An 11,398-nucleotide genomic window follows, 5' to 3' on the forward strand; every position below is an offset into this window, starting at 1 on the left:
TGCTGCACGAAGAACACATTAGCTTTTTAAAAAGAAAAATGAGTCTCACAACACTGTCTCTCAGTAGACAACATCTTTTGTTTGACAAGATGTTGCTGGTAGCACTGAAGAGACGATCACTTGGGATGCTTTTTGGAGGCAGTGCTAGATAATGTTGGGCTCATTCAGTAAAATTGGTTGTCCATACAAATTGAGGTACTTTTCTCATCATAATGAGTCTGCTGTTCACGAATGTGACCTAATTGTACTATTTATACTTGGCTGCATCATACTACTTGGCCAAATATGAATACCTTATTTAATAAACTATTCAGGACCAAAGCAACTACAAAGTGAATATTTGGTACATGCCTGGTATTATTGTTGTTACTTAGTAATTGTTATTGCATTATTTATGAACTGTTGCTGTTTCTTTGTTCATCTATAACCCTTTGACTAAAAATTCCTGACTTTAGCCATGAATATGTATGCTCCAGTGGCATAGTGGTTAGAGCATCCACCTCAGATGTGGGAGGTTGCAGGTTCAAACCCCAGCCGAGTCATACAAAAGACTTATAAAAATGTTACTACCAGCTGCCTCATTAGGTGCTCAGCAGAGGTTAGTGTTAGGACTGGTTGGCCTGGTGTCAGGATAATGTGACGGGGTGGGACATCATGCTACATGTCTACAGCATGATGCCCCAGTGCTAAACATCACTATAAACTGATACGCTGCAGACAGCATAGCGGTATGATTGAAAATTTGTTAAAGCTACGTTAAAAATCCAAATCACGCACACACACCATGAATATGTACCTTTGACATGCAATTTCAAAAAAGTCGAATTTTGCCATTTAGGAGTAATCCACAACAAAAGTAATTAAGATGAGTGTTTAATTAGGCTAATGCTAATACTGTTACTAAAAATGAAAGAAAAATCTTTGAAAGACTTCTCACAACCACTGAAAAGAATTGGACAACAGTTGGTTATGATCCACCCCAACTGTCAAGGATATAAATATAGCAGTTTCATTGATATTGTTGTTTTACATGAGAAAGGCCTTTTAAGTTTTATAAATCATGCTGATCCACCATCAGATGTGGCCACCATTAGTAAAGCTTGAAATTACATCTTCAGAACTGCTGAGCAGAATTTGATTATGCTGACAGAAAGAACTGAGGCTCAAAGACTTTTCAGTTTTCTACAAATGCTGATTTGCCATCCAATTTGGCCACAATGACTAAAAACAAAAACCTTTGAATGACTTTTTCAAAACCACTGAACAGAATTTGACCAAACTTAACAGATAGCAGCCTGATAGAGAGACATTTCAAATTTATGGCCACTGTTTACTGAAAAGAGAAAAACCTTTCAATGATTTCTTCTCCAACCACTAAATATAATTTTATCAAGCATCCTGCCATGAAGGCTTTTCAGATCTATACAGGTGATGCTGATCCATCATCAGGTATGCTCTTGCTGTAAATACGTAAAGACTTCAAATTACTTTTTGTTATAAACCGTAGAGTAGAATTTGACTCAATTTGATAGAAAGTATCCTGGATGGGGATTCACATTTCTACAACAGGTGATGGTCCAATATCAGATATCTCTGCCAATACTAAAAATGTAAAAACCTTTAAGCAATCTAGTCTCCAAAACTGTTAGATGAAATTGAATCAAACTAAATAGAACCATGTGGATCAAATGCGTATGCAACCCAATGAGTACCAGGCCCTGAATTATCATCAAGATTTATAATTCCTGTCTCAGTATTATGCAGCTGTTTCGGTAATTGATTGCGCATAAAAACTCCTCTAAAATTGAATCAAACAGAAAGCATCATAACATGAAGACCTCTCACATTTATACGAATGAAGCTGATCTGCCATAAAATATGGCCACTGTTACTAAAAATAGAATAAAAAAACTTAGACTTCTCACAAACACTGAACAGAATTGGACAAAAGTTGTTACCAATCTGCCATCAGATATGCTACCAGTTACTAAAAACAGAAAAGTATTATTAGCTTTTTATTTAAAAAACCCAAAATCAGTTAAAAGACTGGTCAAATTTGGTCAAAGTATTCTAGCTTGAAAAAAAACACTAGTCCAATCCGAGTTATTCAAGTGACAATGTTCCATCATCAAATATTGACTGCCGTTACTAAAAGTGGAAAAAGGTATGGATGAAAAGTTGATGAAACTTGTCCTGGCATAGGGACTTTTCAGTATTCTACAAATGATGCCTCTATACCTTCAGATATGGATGAAGACTACAACAAAAACCAAAAAACTAGAGGAATGTTACAACAGTTGTTTTCATAACATGAATTCAACAGCATTGGAAGAAATTTTAACAGAAAGCTTTCTGCTGACATTTATTGGCTAACTACTCTTGCATTTGGCAACAAGGCCAATTTCTTTAGATGAGCAGTCTCAGACCTACTTGGAACTCTTGTTTAAAGTGTATAACCACATGAATTTACAAGATAAATTGTATTTGGTTACCCTTTCACATAATATGTAACAAATTATTACTGTTGAAAAAAATGCTAAATCAAAATTAACACAAAACATGGCACACATCTGTATCAATATCTTATTGAAACTGAAGCTAATCTTTTCAGCATATCCAGCAATTTTACACGAAAGTCGCTATAATCATGCTTCCATTTGGACTTGTTGAATTGTTAGATATACCAATAAAATATGCCACAAGGTTTGAAATGTTAAACCTCTTAATCTGCTTATTTCATTTTAATTAAGCTTTGATTAGTTTCAACAAAAATATGTAAAATTGCTTTATGTATGTAAATTGGGTGCCATACACAGCATGACACTGATGTTGTCATAACTGAAGAATGAGTCAGTATAGATTGGAGGACTTTGGAATGTTGATGCTTAACAATTCAGATGAAATTGTTGTATGTTACAGTTTTAAGTTTTGCAAGACTTTATCAGTAAATTCAGTGCTACAGAAGCTAGATGGCTGAATACCCAGGTCCCTTAAATTCAAGATCTGGTTTACAATATTTTAAATGAGTTGTCCAACAGACCAGCAAATTATCACACTTCCATATTCAACTATTTTACCAATAAAACCTTGAACAACCAAATATGACATGTTTATTATGAACTGTGTGAAGAACACTGATAAATATTCAGCTCTGTTTGTATGTCCTTCAGCTTAAAGGAGATTGTCTCTAAATTTATTCATTAAACTATACATTTTGTGACCAGAGTGAAGCATGTGACATCTCAGTCGGGAACAATACTTTTTCTATTTCATTGGCTATGTATCATTAGCATACATTTGTCCTTCATCAGTGAAAATAAGCTGCTGTTTTATGGCCTTGCAAATGCTTAGTGTATTGCATCAATGTATTGCATCAGTTAAATATATTGACAAGTACCCAAACAGTTGTTGACAACTAAACTAAGGCTGGGAATTAGTGAATTAAGTATCAAAACACCCATGATAATATTCTTTACCATGAATGAATAGAAGTCATTATTTGAATCTGTTTCTGCATAGCTGAATGCTGTTTCTACTGATTTATGGTGCATCCATTGTGTACTGTGACATTAACCGAATTATGGCATGGCAAATTACCTTTGTCATTGGGTCAATTATCTTTTTCAGTTTTGAAGTTTGGGTGCTCTCCCTTGAAGTAATCAGTTACTATTACATCATCATTTCATAGTTTTGATTCAAAAGCATATTGAATGCATAACACAAAACAAACAAATGTTGCTCAGTTTTCTTGTCAACCCATCTATCTCTAAAGGAGGTATTAGAACTAACTGCAGTAATATTAAAAATTGGGCCAATTACATGTTTGTAAGGCTTTATGAAGGTATTGTTTATTCTGTTTGATAAACAAAATAATACAGATTGATTTAAAAATATTAAATTTTTTAAATACATTGCTTTAAAATGGATGGCAACTAAAGTGGACAAAGTCACACGCAACTGTTACTGAAACACACTGTAAGTCATTGACCTATTTTGGGACTGAGTAACGATTGATATTAGAACTAGAGAAAGATTGCTTTCCATGAAATGTAATCAAATCTTACAGTAAATATAGTCATATAATTTTTGTTGAAATAAACTGTACGTATATAAACAATTCTGAAAGACCAATAATCTAAGAGATTATCAGTCAATAAGAATTTGTAAAAAAAATATTTCTTAAATTATAGAAATTAATTACATCATTTCAAAGTAATAATAAAAAGTAAGGCCCTTGGGGCAAGTGGTATTTCAGTCAACACAAGTGATTTTGTTTCAAAGCTACATTCCACCTGTGTGGAATAAAAACCCATTTGGAACCATTAAATTCTTCACATTTACTTGAAAGTATTTGCAACACCATGCAGTCAATGTATCTACAAGTCAGTCTCTTGTTTTCTTCCTCCTCATCATGACCTGAATATGTTGTGCAATACATGGTGACTGGATTATTGTTTAGAAGCACAGTTCGAAAAGAAAAGGGATTTTATGTTTGTGAGTAGCTCATTTTGTAAATTGTGGGTACTTTTGTGATTCTTATTACACTGTGCTCTTCTTACTGCTTGGTGCAACATATTAGGGACTGCTGTTTGGCCATCTTACTTCATAGGTTGGATTATTATTACATAAGATTGAGATTTCATGACTCCACAAAGCAGACATATATTTTTTTTATTATTTCTAAGACATCATATTAATAATAAATTAATTGAAAAAAAGCAGGACCCATGGATGCAAACAAATTAAACTATTATATGTCTGAAGTTAACCTATATGATTTTAACAGCTTTCTGTCTTTTTAAAAAAACTTTCCTTGTGAGAAATGAAAAAAATATTAATCCATTATGTGCATCGGCATCAGATGGGGAAATTCCTGCCCTGGGATCATAATTTGTGGCAAGAACTTGGCTCAGCCTCATTCGTGTCTTCTGGTTCAGACCCTGTGATGGGGTTTCCCTATCCAACAACATTGTATATGATTACATTTACTACTGCCATGAGATACAATGGTAACATTTTCAGAAGAAAACAAAAATTCAAACATTGATAATTTTATACTTTTGCTATATAATTGTCCACAAGTTACTGCAAACTATGTAGGAAACAAACTGTAAGGACAACCAATGGCATCTTTTTCATGAAATTATTGAAAACTCTTCCTCTCTCATCTAATATACTAGTTGACCTGATTTTCAGCATATTTACTTCTGACCAGGCATCTTTAAGCCAGTGAGCCATGGTAGCTCAGTTGGTGGAGCATTTGGACTTGTAGTCCAAGGGTTTGGGGTTCAGTACTCCCCCAGGCCAGTCTGGATCAGCTGTCTTGGTGTATCTTTGGGGGTTTGGGGTTCAATACTTCCCCAGGCCAGTCTGGATCAGCTGTCCTGGTGTATCTTTGGGGAAAGGAACAACTCTGTGACTGGATGAAGCCGGGTGAGGATTGGAATTAGTGAAGACACTGAAAGCAATTTCATTAATGTGATGTTTATTTATAATCTGTTTGAATGATGATTGAAAAGGTAACCATACTCATGCTCATTAAATCCAGCAATTGATTTAACAAATGATGCAGACCAAGTTAAACAACTGATGTAAGGAATTGATGTTGTTAACTGGAACTAATCAGAACAGAACATGTAACCTAAATGAGAAATCAGACAGGAATCAATTTATGGAACTTGTAAACAAATGATTGATATATATGGATCTATCAGCACGGATGGTCAGTATTTGGAATTTAAATACAAAATTGAACAATTTTTCAGCAAGGGTATCAAATTATAGGATTTACATAACTATGAATCGGGTACAATTCACCAAGGATGATCAGATTATAGAATCAAAAATATGAATAATGTTTCAGTAGTATATTTGCATATTACTAATTTTCACTCGTATAGTAATACTAGATTATTGATTTCACTTGTATAGTGGTATCAAATATTTTTCTAACAATGGAACATATATAATTTGTAGCATCCAGTTGACAATTACAAAGCATTTCCAGTTCCACAGCACTCGTCAAATGTAGCCACCACACATGACCCACCTCTCCCAGTCAGCCAAAGGATTCTTCAAGAGACACCCTATTTCCTGCAGACCCATTTGTCCAGAAGATTTGGTCCCTCGCTAATAACAACCTCTGAGTGAACATCACCATCAACAGCTGCATATGGGTTACCCCACAGAGTTCTATGACTCCCCATGCAAAATCAGCTAAAATATAATGACTAGAGTTATGTAGTACATGCGACACAGTTAAATATGAATGCAATGGTATATGCTCCCCATGCATGCACATTCTGGAATGAAAGTATTCAAGATAACACAGATGAATCTGATGTACCATCAAAATTGGTCACCATTTACTAAAACTAGAGAAAAATAAAATCAAAAACTGTCGAATAGAATTTGATTATATTTGAAAGAAAGCATCTTAAAATAAAGGTCTTTCAAATTGTACAAATAATGCTGATACACCATCATGTACTGACACTGTTGTTATAAATAGGAAACAGTTTAAGACTTCTTTTCAAAAGCACTTAATAAAATATGACCAAATTTGGGGACAATGGCATCCAGACACAAGACCTTTAAATATTGTACCAACGATGCCCATCTGTCATTGAATATAGCCACTGTTCATATTAAAAAGAGAAACCCTTAAACCACATGTTTGAAAAAAACAAGCAGAATACGACTGAAAATATCTGGCATGAAAGCCTTGTACATGTCATACCTATATATGATGCCGATCTGCCATTACTGCTTTTACTAAAATTGGAAACACCACATTACTTTTTAAAAACGGCTTCGCTAAGTCTGAGTAAATTTGACAAAGTATCACGAATTTATAGTTCACTGAAATGTACAGATGATACTATTATAATCAAATGTGTCTACCATTACTAAAACCAGAAAAACCTATCAACCATTTCTTCTTAAAAATCTGCCAAACAGAATCTAACAAATTTGACAAAGCATTCTTGAATGAAGATCCTTGAAATGATGCTGCTCTGCATCAGATATGGCTAAATACACTTAAAATACAACAGGAGGCCCAAGTGGGCATTATATTGCTCACCTTTTTTGGCATTACCTGATAGTTAACCATTTTGCTTAACAGGCTTAATCTTGTATACTACTGGTAATAATACAATTTGATGTTTACCATATCACTGTGCAAGCTTATGAAGTACTGTAAAACACAACCATGTGTGATCTGGCAAACTTTTTTCTTGTTGTTGCTGTTGTGGGGTTTAACGCCATTTTTCAGCACATGATATGCTATGCATGGCGGCCAGTACTAATGGTGGAGGAAGAACCCCGGGAAGAACCACCGGCCCACGAGAAGCTACTGGCAAGCTTTCTCACATACCGACATTGGCCGAATCCTAGACTCGAACCCACAGAGGTGAGATGGCAGTGATCCGTAACTAAGAGCGCTTTGGACCACTCGGCCACTCAGGGCCCCAACTTTTTTCTTGCAAATTTCACCTATTTGTGTATAGTTTGATAGACGTTCTTTTCAAAGCTTAACGAATAATTAATGTGTAGATCACTCCTTATTAAACTAGTCTTAGATATTGATGAATTTGACCTGACCTGTTTACCAAATAGTGTCGAAATAGAAATATAGTCGATGGACAAGTAACAAACAATACCAATTATATTCTTCATTACCTTGTTCATTATTATAGAAACTAGACAATGATGATATAAACTTATTTGCCAGGTTTGAGTCCAACTGAAATTCGGTCTCGAGAATGGCAGCCTTTCTCAGCCCATCACATCAAAAAATACCTCATAGATGTGCCTAGATGTCTTGCTTATAATAATAATAATAATAATGAGGACTTTGTATAGCGCCTAGTCTTTAGAAGCTCTAAGTGCTTTACAACATCAGACAACACCTATAAGATAAAAAACATATAATGATATGATTACAAAAACAAACACCATGAAATTAGAAAACATAAAAAACATGCCGAGAATATTTAAGGTAGGAAACATTATTATGTCTTTAAGTTTGTTCTTGCAGTCGAAATAAGTGAGTTTTGAGAGCACTCTTGAATGGGATCACTGTGTCATAATGTTATGTATATTTGATTTAATTTATATTTTATTTAATTTTATTGTTTGTAAGGTTTCAAATCTCTTTATTTTTAATTTCATTATATGTCAAAATAATGTAATTTTGTGTACTAGGAATTTGATATTTTCCAGAAAATAGTTTGACCATGACTCTTTAGTTGTAAACATCTAAAGCTGACCCAGTTCCCGACCTTAATTCAGAAATCAGCGACAGAAGTAAACAACTTTTTATTTTTATCCTATTCTTAGAGTAAAATGATTGGTTTTTGTCAAGGTCATACTGGAACTACGTGCTTTTATACGTAAATACTTCTCAAAGGTTCTGGAAAGTTGACCCTCATCGGGGAATTTGTTTTGCGTTTTGAGTTACTGTATAATCAATGTTTATAGAGATTTTTCTAAGTCGGGGCTTTACTTTACACTGGAAAGTGTCTGTTGCGTCAGTTGGAGTTATAATTTAATTTTTATGCAAAATATTTGGATTCTAAAGGATAATTCTTTTTTCCTGGAAGTATATGAGTGCTCATACAGAATTCTTGGACAAAGACATTTCATTAAACTAAACACCGGATTATTGTTTTTGAATAACACAACTGTAGACTTTACAACACCACAAAGGATACAGTGTACGTCATCGCCTTTCATCTTGGATTTTTCGTCGGGACTCGATCTTGAATTAATTAGAACATTTCATTATTAGGACTTCTAATATTTAATTCGTGGATTATTCTTGGATTATTTTTGGATTTGATTCTTAAAACCGTAAGCTCTTTTTTTCTTCATTTTTACAGACATTTTCCAGGGAAATAAATTATTTGTTAAATTTTTCAAAGCTTTTTGTTTTCACTCTTTCTTTTGTTACTGTATTTTTGAGCCTAAACAACTAACATAAGAATAATCAATTTCATTCAGATAATGAAACAATTCAGTTAATCGGATGCAAGATTGCCTTAATAATATTCATGGATCAAATTCAGTAATCTCAGATCTTCCTGATGGAAGCCCATTTACCAAGTTTGATCAAATTTTTTTCAAAACTACAGTCTTAGGTGATAACAAGCTCAACCAATTAAGTGCATGATCACCAGTTTAAATCGTGGATCAACCAGATATTGATGAGAGATATTTTCCTTACAAGTTTGATCAAATGTTTTACCATATAGTTTCCACGGTGGTAGTAAGTTTAGCCACCTTATTGACATGCATGGATCTTGAACTCAGAGCCAATCTTGATAAGCTTATATTCAATGTTTGATCAGAACTTGATACAATGTATGACCTCCCGAATGGTAGCAAGGTCGTACATTAGACGCAAGTTCACTCATTAATATGCATGGATCTCGCTCATTATGAAACTCGTCCGAGATCTTAATGATATCAGCCTACATTCCAGTTTTGTAAAATTGAACCAAAGATATGGCCTCCTAAGTGTTAACACACTCATCAAACCAAATACAAGGTCATCTCGCTAATATGAACGGACATTGATCACATTCGAATTTGTCTGAGAACTTGATGATTATTTATTTATTTATTTATTTATTTATTTATTTATTTTGGATGATTATCAGATCAGAAGTATAGCCTACAGGTTAGTAATGTGCTCAGCCAATCAAATGCATGACCACCTCATTAATAAGCGTGGATATTGTCCCATATGACATCAGATTACATTACAAGTTTGGTCTATATTAGGTCAAAAACGTGGCTTCTGGTGTGGTAACATGAAATTGTGGACGGAAGGATGATGAATTTATAAATGAGCAAATACCTTTTGAACCACTTCCCCAAAATTGTTAAATGAAACGTAGCTGCGTTTGACAAAATACGCATGTATGAAGGCTTTTGAATCTGTACAAATACTGCTAATCGACTGTCATATATAGCCGTCGTATAAAGACTGCACAAACGATGCCAATCCACAAATATGGTCGCCTTTCCTAAAAACATATAAACCCTGAAACAACTTTTCTTATATTTTCCTCTTTAAAAAATCCATACAGAATTTGACTAAATTTGAAAGAAAGTATCCTGGCATAAAGTTCATTGAATTTTATACAAATGATGCCGATCCGCCGTCAAATATGGGATCCGTTACTGAAAACAGAGAAACCTTTAACCGACTTCTCAAAAACCGCCAAAAAGAAGTTTTACCAAATTTGACAAAGTATTTACAATCAAATATTATGTTTGCCAAGGCGTTTTTAGCACATGTTAATGCCTAGTTACTATAAAAGTTAGAGTTGGTCGAGGTCTTCATGCCTAAAAGCAAGACAACTTATGAACTTAACACATGGTTGTTACAGGAAAACCTTCTTTAAAAAAAAATACAAATTAAGCCTCCATCAATTTGTGCTGTACTAACGGCACTCCATTGAAAACCAGACTCGTAACCGCCCAGCCACAAGCTTGAATCTGTATCAATCAAGAGCTCTTAAACTCGCAACGTTCCGATTACGAGTTTTGCACACACGATCTCCACGGCATGAGCTCCGAACACGACATTTAAATAACGACCTCCAAAGTTCGCAACCACCCATTCACAAGAACCAAACCGACTCGAAGTTCCGATCTAGAAATCCAAAGTCACAACCTTCCGATCACAGGTTTCGAACTCAACTTTCAAGCCATGAGCTCTGAACTGAAAATCTACGAATCACAAATTTTCAGCCGACGCCTCATTCATGAGTAAAAAAATTCGGCCCCTCTCGCCGCTTTGATCCCCACCACCATTACACGATTGTAAACTGACAATCGCCCAATTAATATTCCCTTGTTTACAGATGTTTGTAACTAGAGTCAACACAAAAGTCGATTATGGTCCTTCACACTAACGATAGATATTTAAACTGTGTGTTGGGGGATAGGGTTATGAAGAAGTGGCGTAATTTGGGTGAGGGGCAGGATTAAGAAAAGGTAGCGAAACGAGAGTTTGGAGGATATGGTTAAAAAGAAGTGACGTTTTATGATTTGGGCTGCTTTAAAGAAACTCTGTAGTTCTTACACGAGAATTCAGTGCGGCTAGCTCAGGATACAGTGAGGCGCTGTTCTTTTCTCATTTAAGTGGCGTGAACTCCAGCTCCCAATCATATAATTTGCATATAAGATACAACCAAGCCTACGACGTCCATATCGTACGAGGGGTGTCACAGTCCATATCGCATTGCCTGATCATTTAATATCGTATGATGAGTGTGATACATTGCATCCTCTGATCAACATGATATCGTACGAGGGGAGGGGTGTGATGACCAGAACCATATCGCATCCCTTGACCCATATTATGTCGCATGAGGAGTGTAAT

The sequence above is a fragment of the Sinohyriopsis cumingii genome, chromosome 15 (assembly GCF_028554795.1).
Source record: "Sinohyriopsis cumingii isolate HCF-2022 chromosome 15, ASM2855479v2, whole genome shotgun sequence".
Classification (NCBI taxonomy): domain Eukaryota; kingdom Metazoa; phylum Mollusca; class Bivalvia; order Unionida; family Unionidae; genus Sinohyriopsis; species Sinohyriopsis cumingii.